At 36.6% G+C, this 10281-nt stretch overlaps 1 long non-coding RNA gene across 2 annotated transcripts; it reads left to right on the top strand.

Moving 5' to 3' along the window:
- The first annotated feature begins 1655 nt into the window (after nucleotides 1–1655).
- LOC145804916 (uncharacterized) lies at nucleotides 1656–4135 on the top strand. 2 transcript variants are annotated; one of them, XR_014347615.1, is made up of 3 exons: nucleotides 1656–3704; nucleotides 3794–3858; nucleotides 3948–4135. It is a non-coding gene; the product is annotated as an uncharacterized LOC145804916 (long non-coding RNA). The 2 variants fall into 2 exon arrangements; XR_014347613.1 differs by having other exon boundaries at nucleotides 3794–4135.
- Nucleotides 4136–10281: the final 6146 nt, after the last annotated feature.

The following is a 10281-nucleotide window of genomic DNA, read 5'->3' as shown; positions in this document are numbered from 1 at the left end:
TATTAACGTTCGAGCACCAGTTTTGTACGTTTTTCATCAAATATTTGATGAAACAAAAGATGAAGCATTGGAAAACGCTCTCTGGGGAAGAGGCAGAGAGTTTCAGTGAGCTAAAAATAGTCTGAACCATTAGCTGGACAGTAGTACCAATATTACCTTACCTAAAATTAGGATTTTTTAAAAAAATTCAGACTTAGGCTGAGAATTGGGGTTTATGAGTTGTTTCAGTGCCCAGATTACTCTCCAATGGTTTATGTTAAAAAAAATGATGTAATATTATTGATTGATGTCTTACAAGATTGATTAATTACAATTCCTATACAATCTATATATAGAAGAAAATGTGGTAGTAGGTGTAGTGGAGGTGATAGTGGGTGTGGTGAAGTGGAGTGTGGTGAAGTGGAGGTAGGTGAAGTGGAGTGTGTAGTGGAGTAGGTGAGTAGTGGAGTAGGTGAAGGTAAAGATGGGAAATTCTAACAGCCCCCCGCAAACTCAAGGAGGATAGAAACTAACCAATTTGAGTTTGAAGAGAGGAACAAAACAAGAAAATACATAAAAAAAAGGATAGGAGACACTGTATGGGGGTGTCATAACCATGTAGAGGACAGTTTATGGGGTCATGTCGGACCGTTGTAGAAGACAGTTTATGGGGTCATGTCGGACCGTTGTAGCAGACAATGTTGTGACAGTTGTTGTGACAGTTTACAGAGTCTTGCTGGACCCTTGTAGAAACTAACCGGAATCAATGTCGGGACAGTTTACAGAGTCTTGTCGGACCCATAAAGGAGCTAACCGGAATCAATGTCGGGACAGTTTACAGAGTCTTGTCGGACCCATAAAGGAGCTAACCGGAATTAATGTCGGGACAGTTGACAGAGTCTTGTCGGACCCATAAAGGAGCTAACCGGAATCAATGTCGGGACAGTTTACAGAGTCTTGTCGGACCCGTGGAAAAGTGGCATCCTCAAAAGGTGTGCCCAATTTTGTCAAAAGGCGTGCCATCAAAAGGCGTGCCCAATTCATCAAAAGGTGTGCCGGACATGATGGCGAGGCACGTGGGCGCCTTGGCTTGCGTGCCCGTTTGTCGGCTGGTGATAAGAGGCGCGCGATGCGCGTGGCTGCCTCGGCTATAAGACAGAGGCTGAGGCTGAGGCAGAGAAAAGCTGCGAAAAACCTCTGAAAAAACAAAAAACTCTTCTTCGTTTTGCTGAGAGAGATAGTCCGTAACACGCTGTTGTCTGAGAGAGATTTCTGAGAGAGATACTCTGTAATACTCTGTGGCCCAGAAAGTGGCTTCATCTTCCCGGAGTCTGCTCACTCTCTTTCCCGACCTCAATGAGTCAACAAGAGAGACAACTGGTGCGGTGGCACTGGAACCTCAACCAAGCGCCACGGAGTTTACTCCGTTGAACTTTCCGATGCGGTCTGTGGAGCAAAGAATGGCAGTGCAGTCGGATGTGGAGGCCAATCAGTATACTTTGAAGGCATGTGTGGAAAGCATGACGGCGGTCACAAACCTGTCGAACCGGCTGCAGAGTAGGACAAATGAGGTGCAGCATTTAAACTCCCAGCTGGTTCTGCTCCAACGCATGTATAAGGATGCGCGAGCAGAGATAAGCGTGCTAAGGGCAGAAAACAAGGAGCTGAACCGAAAGGCCACCGTGATGTTCCGATTTGGAGGTCCTCCATATGCTGCAGTGGAGGAGTATGGGGGAGTGAACGTGCTCAGTGGACAAGGAAACACGGAGACCGGACTGGCACGGGACACCCAAGATAAAAGTAAGAAGAAGAGACCTGCAGTAGAATAGAGAAGGGAAAAGAAAAATCCCACTGTGGGTGTGGTTGTTTTGTTTGTATTTTTTTTTATTTTTTTTTTATTTTTATTTTATTTTTTTTTTTTGTGTGTAAAATGATGATCGGGGTGAGGCCCGATATGAATAAAATGAGTTCGCAGTTCGTCTTCTTCCTCCGTGTTTGTTTGTTTGGTTTTTTTTTTTTTTTTTTTTTTTTTTTTTTTTTTAATAAAATAAATAAATAAATAACATAAAAGAAAAGAAAGAAAGTGGAGCAACGGGTGAGGTGCAAAAGGTAATGATAATTGTTTGTGAGTGGAGAATAAAGAAAAGAAAAGAAAGGGGTTGTGTGGCACTTTTTTGTTTTTTTTTTTTTTAAAATTTTATTTTTGATTCTGGAAAAGCATGCTGTGGCCCCCACCATCCAAACACTGAGCTAAACTAATGGTTTTATGAGGCATTAGTTTAATATATAGATATAGTAAAATAAAAAAAAAATGTGGGAGATAACGTGGGTGGTGTGTGGGTGATTATTAGAGAGAGAGAAGAAGGCCCCCCTGTTTGGTTTTTTTTTTTTACTTTTCTTCTTTATTCTTCTGCAAGAGAGAAGCCTCGGCAGAGAGGCGGCTGTTAGAAAGAGAACTTGAGTGCGAACTGGCGGTGCGAAGGAACGCAGAGGGCGGCGCAGTATAGCGAGAAGGCGCATGTTTGGCAGGCAAAGGCGAGGAAGTTGGAGGAGACAGCGGCGTCGGAGCCGAGGTCGGCGGCGGTGGCTGCCGCGATGGGCAAGAACCGACTGGAAGAGCCGGGACTGTGAAGTTCTTGCATCTGTCTAAGAATGATTTTTATGGCGAAATACCATCCCAGCTTGCTGGGTCTCTGTGCTCGAGCTCGAATGGTCTGGTGAAGTTGGATCTTTCTTTCAACAATTTGTCTGGCTCTGCTCTGCCATGGAATCTCGATATCTCTAATAACAACTTTTCTGGTGAGTTACCGATTGGGACTCTCCTGGTATTTGTCAAGATCCTAGCAACATGTTGAAAGTTCTGTATCTTCAGAACAATAAGTTAGCAGGTCCGATACCGAAGAATCTGAGTAACTGTACTCAGCTGGTTACTCTTGATCCGAGCTTCAATTTCCTCACTGGGGAAATCCCTGCTAGCTTGGGTTCCCTCGCCAAGCTCCGGGATTTGATGATTTGGTTGAATCAACTGGTTGGGGAAATCCCACCAGAGTTGATGTATATTCAGAGTGTTCGGTAGAGTTGGATCTGGAAGCTGGGTTCTCACAGGGTAAGGTTAACAGTGGTGGTGGACTCGAATAAATTTCAAGGTATGTGTAGAGAATTTTAGCAGACTAGGTTGAGGTCCGGCGGGCGGCCAAGGCGAGGTTACCGCCCGCCGGTGAAGCGAGAAATACTAAGGTCTTAACCTTGCTCTGATACCATGTTAAAAAAAAATGATGTAATATTATTGATTGATGTCTTACAAGATTGATTAATTACAATTCCTATACAATCTATATATAGAAGAAAATGTGGTAGTAGGTGTAGTGGAGGTGATAGTGGGTTAGGTGAAGTGGAGTGTGGTGAAGTGGAGGTAGGTGAAGTGGAGTGTGTAGTGGAGTAGGTGAGTAGTGGAGTAGGTGAAGGTAAAGATGGGAAATTCTAACAGTTTATTTATCTATGTTTGGAAGATATTGTTCTTTAATTCTGTGGTTTCTGTATTCGGTCCTTTTTCTTTTGGGTGGTGGAATTTTACTAGAGACAGTTGCATCTCTAATCCTGAAATGATATTTGTTGGTTTTTTGTACCTGTGAAGAGGGAGTAAAGCAAAGTATTTACAGTGTCTTGTGAGGGGTACATTGGGTTTGGATGCGAAATTGTCGACGAGACAGCTCGTAAGCTCCAAGGTTTGTGTTACTTAATATCTGTATTACATTCATGTTTTACAAGTATGTGATCAGGGCTGCTTTTATGTTGGATGGTTTCTTTATTACAGGTCTGCCTGGTGTTCGTTTTTCACTCCCGATTCTTATGTTGATGCTGAGAAAAAGGATTATGGTGGTATGTAGCCATTCAAGTGTTATTTTGAGTTGCTTTGTGTTTCCGATTGTAAGTGCAATTCTTGTGAGCTGATGCCAAATTTATAACAGATCAGTGGAGTTGCAGACCATTAAAGATTAAACACAAAATTTTGTGTTAGCATTTTGCAAAGAAAATGCTAATTTGCGCAAGTGTATTAGGATTTTACCATGTCCATCTTGGCAAAGCAAATAGCCTGAAAGGACAAAGAATACCTTTGAATGCTAATGATGGACTTATATCAAATTTCTCTCTTAAATTTTCTGGGCTTCTTAAACTCCATGGATTTGGGCGTCAGTAAAGATGAGACAAAATGTTCAATAGCATTTTTGCCTTGAGGCCTATATGCTGCCATATGAACTTTTAGATGCTTCTTGTATCTTTGTTTCAAGAAACATTGAATTCATATACAACAGGGCATGCGGTCTTGTTAAATAGCTACTTCACTGTGCATGGGGGTTGTACAGATGCCATGCTTGATTTACCAAGTCCATCTTGGTATAGCAAATTGTGTTTAAAGGGTAGTGAGTGGTTCCTAATGGACTTATTTTAGCTTTGACTTCTGAGTGATGTATTCATTGCTGCTGGTGCTGTTGTTTTGTTTTGGATATACAATTTAATTTTTACTAGGAAGCAAAAGCTTAGGAATCATGATAGATTGCTTGATTTATGTAAAATTTTATTATTGTTTGTCAATTGCTTTGACTTGTTTTAACTACATGTTCCATGATCCGGTTTGTTCGGTTTTGAAAATTAATTTTTTTGGGTTTTCGGTTTGATACCGATTTGACATATTGTACACCGATTTTCACCGAAACCGACCGAAGATGTTTACATATAATAAAATTATTGTTTTAAGTTTTGGTTTTGTTTTGATGTCAAGACTTTGGTTCTTAGAATATATTTTGTTTCTAATTCTAATTTAGTAAATGTTTCAAGTATTAGTATTTATTAATTTTTTTTGTTTGTATTTTTATGAATGGTTGGATTAGATATGGTTAAAATTGTGTACAAATGACTAATATAATATTTTATATAAATTATTTATTATATTACAAATTTAAGAAATGACTCAATTTTGAAAGTATTTAAACCGATTAAACCGCATTAAGCCGAGCCATAATTGGTGCAGTTTGGTAAAAAATTTGGTCGGTATCAGTTTTCAATATAATAAAACCGACATTATTAGTTCGGTACAAAATTTCACCTAAACACCGACCGTCCTGAACTGATTACATCCCTACTCAGCACCTAATATGCAGCCATATCTTAGAAAAATATTGTTACCAATTAATGGGACAATTTTGAATATTGTTATTTTCATGATGTATATAATAGGTGAGCTGTTTGTGAATGGAGGGATTGTTAAAAGTTCTCCTGAAAGACAGAGGAGGGTGGGACTATTGCCCCAAAGACATCAAGACGGACCAAGATTCAATGATTTGAGAATATGCAGTGATGTCCATGGGTAGAAATGAAGTTTAGCTTTCTTATGCTATAGTTGTATTTATTAGGTGTCGTGGTGATGACTTGTGCTTGTTTATGGGACAAAACTTTGAATTTGAACTTCATAATCAGCCAATTTTGGTCAGTGTGGCAAATCTTATATGTTCCTAGATAAATAAATCTTAGCTTTCTTATGCATGTGGTGAATTGAGTTTGTATCGGTTGTTGATTTATAGTTGCCATTATAAATTTTTGAATTTGATTAGGAAAACTGAGAAACATTCTGAGTTATAGTTACCTGAGAAAATTGTCACTGGTCATGTAGAATAATATAGAAGTGGGCAAGAATGCCATAATTGAGTTAAGCTAGCTCAGCTTAGAGACATGAGTGGCTGTAATGTCACAATCAGCCCCCTTCGTTTTATGCTAGCTTGCGTTACCCATTGTTGCTAAGCTAAATGCCTATGTGAAGTTAACGTGCTTTCAATATGCCAGTCATTTTCATGATTTTTTTGGGTGGAATTTGACCTAGCTATACGTTTCCATGAGAGAGAGAGAGAGAGAGAGAGAGAGAGCACTCAAGTGAAAGGTAAACTCATATGCTGAGTCGGAGCATTTTTCCAGCTGAAAAGACCGGAATAGGGAAAATATTCAGAGTCCCAAAAAAATGATATTATAACATTGTTGAGTGAAAGTAAGCTCAATTTTTATTTTCCTATAAATTTAATCATGTAATGTAAGGGCATTTCCAACGGTTTATTTTTTTTATTAAATTTGAGCAAAATCTTCTTTTGATATCAAGCGCTCTAATAGAGTTTCATCAAGCCATCGGTTGACTGGGCGGATATTCGGTCAGTCGATTGGCCAGTGTAAAATTTTTATCTTCAGGTAGTCATCCGATGATATTTAGTGGTGAAAATCCACTAGTAATGAATAGTGATTTGACAAAAGACACATCTGTCTTCAGTTTGATGAAAGATTTGAGAAATCATAGATTTAATGATTTATTTGATGAACAGTTGGAGCAACAAAAAGTAAGCTTTTTCATCAAATTTAATTTTTATGATCTATTTGATGAACTATTAGAGATGGTCTAAGGTATGATTACATTGATATGCTATTGGGATTGTTTGGTGCAATAGTTTGTTGTTGTTTGCCAAAAACTTGTTTAGTTGACTCTTTTGAGTTAATATTTTTTTAGTTTGAAATTAAAAAGTTTGTTTGAATTGTCTTTTTAAACTTTTGTAAAAGAAAAAGTAAAATAATTATGATTTAGATGTGACATTTTATCTTATTAACTTATTTAGTCAATTTTGTCTTTTATACTTTTTTTTATTTTTTTATTTTTAAGTCCAAAAAGCCCTAAGCTTTTGTTTGAGTTGTTTATAATATATTATTATTATTATTATTATTTTAGAAGTTTGTGTCAAATTGATAGTTTGGTCCAACCAAAAAAAAAAAAAAAAAATTGATTATATAAAATTTTGAGAGATGAGTGTTTTTTTCTTATTATTAATTTGGGAAAATTACAAAAAAAATCCAGGGTTTTATGTGTTTTTCAAATTAAACCCTATAGTTTCAATTTTGACAAATTAAATCTTGGAGTTTCTTCCGTGTTTCAATGTGAACCCTCCGTATATATCTGTTTGATTGAACTAACGAAATCTGGTCAAAATTCTCAGATTCAAGCACACATGTTCAAACACTTGTATCTTCTTCGTCGCAACTCCGTTTCGCCTCATTTTTGCGTCGTTAGATTCACCTCATTGTTTAGTTTTCATTCCATCCCTCATATGTCTTGTTCCATCTCTTTTTGTGTGCGTTGGAACTCCAAAAGTTAGTCAAAAATAAGATTTTTTTTCTCTTTGGGCAAAATTTTTAGATTCAAACACACATATTCAAGCATTTGTATCTCCTTCGTCTTAACTCCATTTTGCGTCGTTGGATTCACCTTATACCCTGGTTTTCTTTCCACCATTGATATGCCTTGTTTCACCTCTTTTTTAGTGTTGTCGGAGCTCCGAAAGTTGGCCAAAAAAAAGATTTTTTTTTCTTTCCGGTCTATCTTATATCTCCATACTTTTTCCTTCCTCCTTCCTTTTTACAATTATTATCTCTTTTCCTCTTCCTTCATGGCCCTTCCCCTACTTTTATGTTTCTTTTTGTTCTTGTAAGTCATATACATTCATACTCGACGACATCGCTACTGTCAGAGGTTCGGTGGCCACCACGAGCTCTGTGGAAGGGCTATGAAGGAAAAGGAAAAAAGAGAATAATTGTAGAAAGAAAGTAGGAGGGAAGAAGCATGGAGATAGAAAATAGAAGAGAGAAATTTTTTTTTTCCAACTTTTGGAGCTTTGACGGCATACAAAAAGAGTTGGAATAAAGCGCATGAGGGGTGAAATGAAAATTAGGCCATGAGGTGAATCCAACAAAGCAAAAATGAGGCGAAACGGAGTTACGATGAGGAAGACACAAGTGCTTGAATATGTGGGTTTAAATATGAAATTTTTTTCCAAAGAAAGAAAATCTTATTTTTGGCTAACTTTCGGAGCTCCGACAGTATGCAAAAAGAGATGGAACAAGGCTTACGAGGGATGAAACGAAAACTAGGCCATGAGGTGAATCCAAAGATGCAAAAATGAGGCAAAACGGAGTTACGACGAAGGAGATACAAGTGCTTGAATATGTGTGTTTGAATCTGAAAGTTATGTCCAAAGAGAAAAATCTTTTTTTTTTCCCCAATTTTCAGAGTTCCAAAGGCACACAAAAAGAGGTGGAACAAGGTGTATGAGGATGGAATGAAAATTAGGTAATGAGGTGAATCCAACGACGCAAAAATGAGGTGAAACGGAGTTACGACGGGGGAGATACAAATGTTTAAACATGTGTTCTTGAATCTGAGAATTTTGCCCAGATTCCGTTAGTTTAATCAAACGGATATAGACGGAAGGTTCATAGTGAAACATGGAAGAAATTCCAGGGTTTAATTTGTTAAAATTAAAACTATGGGGTTTAATTTGAAAAACACGCGAAACCCTGGAGTTTTTTTTGTAATTTCCCCTATTAATTTTTAGTTCACAATATCAATTTGAGTGAATTGTGGATTTTAAATTATGAATATATCACATAACACTTAGGGAGCTAATATTATTGTAAATATAAAGTGAATCCTACACCCTTTATATTAATTTATACATATACATAATAATTCAATACCATATATTACTTGCTTGATTGTGTTTGTGTTGTTTGCTTACATAATTCAAAACTAAGTTTTGTTTAGCTCAAAAACATGGGATCGTCAATTAATAATATTATTTATTTATTTATGTGGACTATGTGGAGTCACTCATGTTATTACCTTGATGATGTCCATATTAATAATTACAAAATAATAAATATTTTTATCTGTGTTTAGTTTAGTTTAGTTTAGTTTAAGAATGCAGTATCATTAATTAATAATATTTTAAAATTATAATGTACTAGAACAAATCCTCAATTATGGCTCAAGTTACATATATAATATATAAAATTAGTTTTAAAATGGGAGAGATCCAAAGAAATTACGAAAACAAATTCACATAATGACCAAAGGTGCTTAGATGTTGATTTGAGCTCCAATTAGTCTAAAGGCACCTTAGATGTTGATTTCAGCTACATTAACCAACTGTTACATATAGATTTGTAGAACAATTCCTCTGCTGTTTGGGTGCATCTTTGATGGTCTGTTTCTGGTTGACCTCAATTTCAGTTCTGACTGCTTCATTGGCTGATTCATTGTTCTGGATGCTTTATTTGGCTGCTTCTGTTCAGTTCTGCTCTCAACTTTAGTGCTAGTTTGGATTGGTTTTGTTCAGTTTTGGTGCTGAGTTATAGTTATATGGAACCAGAGTGTAGTCTGATCTGTTATGCTTTTCTTGTTCTTATTTTGTTTGTTGGTTTCTTACCAATTGGAACTTGGAGTTTCAATTAGCTCCAAACTCCTCTTTATTGATATTCTATATCTTATTTGCATGCTTTCATCAGTAAAGATTTTCTTTACCGATCAAAAAATAATAATGACCAAAGGTGCTGGCAAATTAACTCTCTCCTCTCCTTGTTTGATTATTAATTACAAAAATATTTTAGAACTCTAATAAAAGAGTTCTAGGAGCTCAAATTGGGGGTAAGCCCCACTGTTATAGTGATGTTTGTATTATTATTTTTATTTTTTTGTTTTGATTTTTTATGCCATTAGAGTTCCTTCGTTTAGGAGATGTATAATTGTTGTGTTAATTAATAGAACAATGTTGGGGAGCTCTAAAAAAAGAGTTCTAATAGCTTTAATGTGTGTGTGAACCCCCATCTGATGTGAAGTTTTGACTTGGTGTGTTTTTTTTTTTTTTTATGTTATTAGAACTCAATTAAAATATGTTTTTTTTTTTATTTTTATATTATTAGAACACAATTAAAGTACTACCCTTAAGAGATGAATCGCCAGTGTAATTAATAATAGTGACGTTCGGAAAAAGGAGAGTTTTTTTTTTTTTTTTTTGGACTTTAGGAAAAAGGAAGTTGGAGACCATGATCCCTCCTTGCAAGGGCCTTCGGGTCCACTTTGAGGCCTAGTTTTGATAATCCGAACCGTTCATATTTTTAGATTTATTCAGTATATTATACCTGTAAAAAATCAAGTTGATTGGATATCAGAAAGTATGCGTTCAGAAAATTGGGACTACAAACTATTTTTTAATAAACAGTTTTCCGAACACATACTTTATGATATTCGATCAACTTGATTTTTTACAGGTATGATATACTGAATAAATCTAAAAATATGAACGGTTCAGATTATCAAAACTAGGCCTCAAAGTGGACCCGAAGGCCCCTACAAGGAGGGAATGAAGGAGGGGCCTCAAGGGGAGGATCCCAATTCTGATTAAAGGGGTTGAGTAAGAGAGAGAGAGAGAGTGAGAG

The sequence above is a fragment of the Camellia sinensis genome, chromosome 1, assembly GCF_055761805.1.
Source record: "Camellia sinensis isolate YWXY chromosome 1, ASM5576180v1, whole genome shotgun sequence".
In the NCBI taxonomy this organism is placed as follows: domain Eukaryota; kingdom Viridiplantae; phylum Streptophyta; class Magnoliopsida; order Ericales; family Theaceae; genus Camellia; species Camellia sinensis.
Note: the sequence above shows the minus strand (reverse complement) of the source record. Positions and strands in the feature narration are given on the sequence as shown.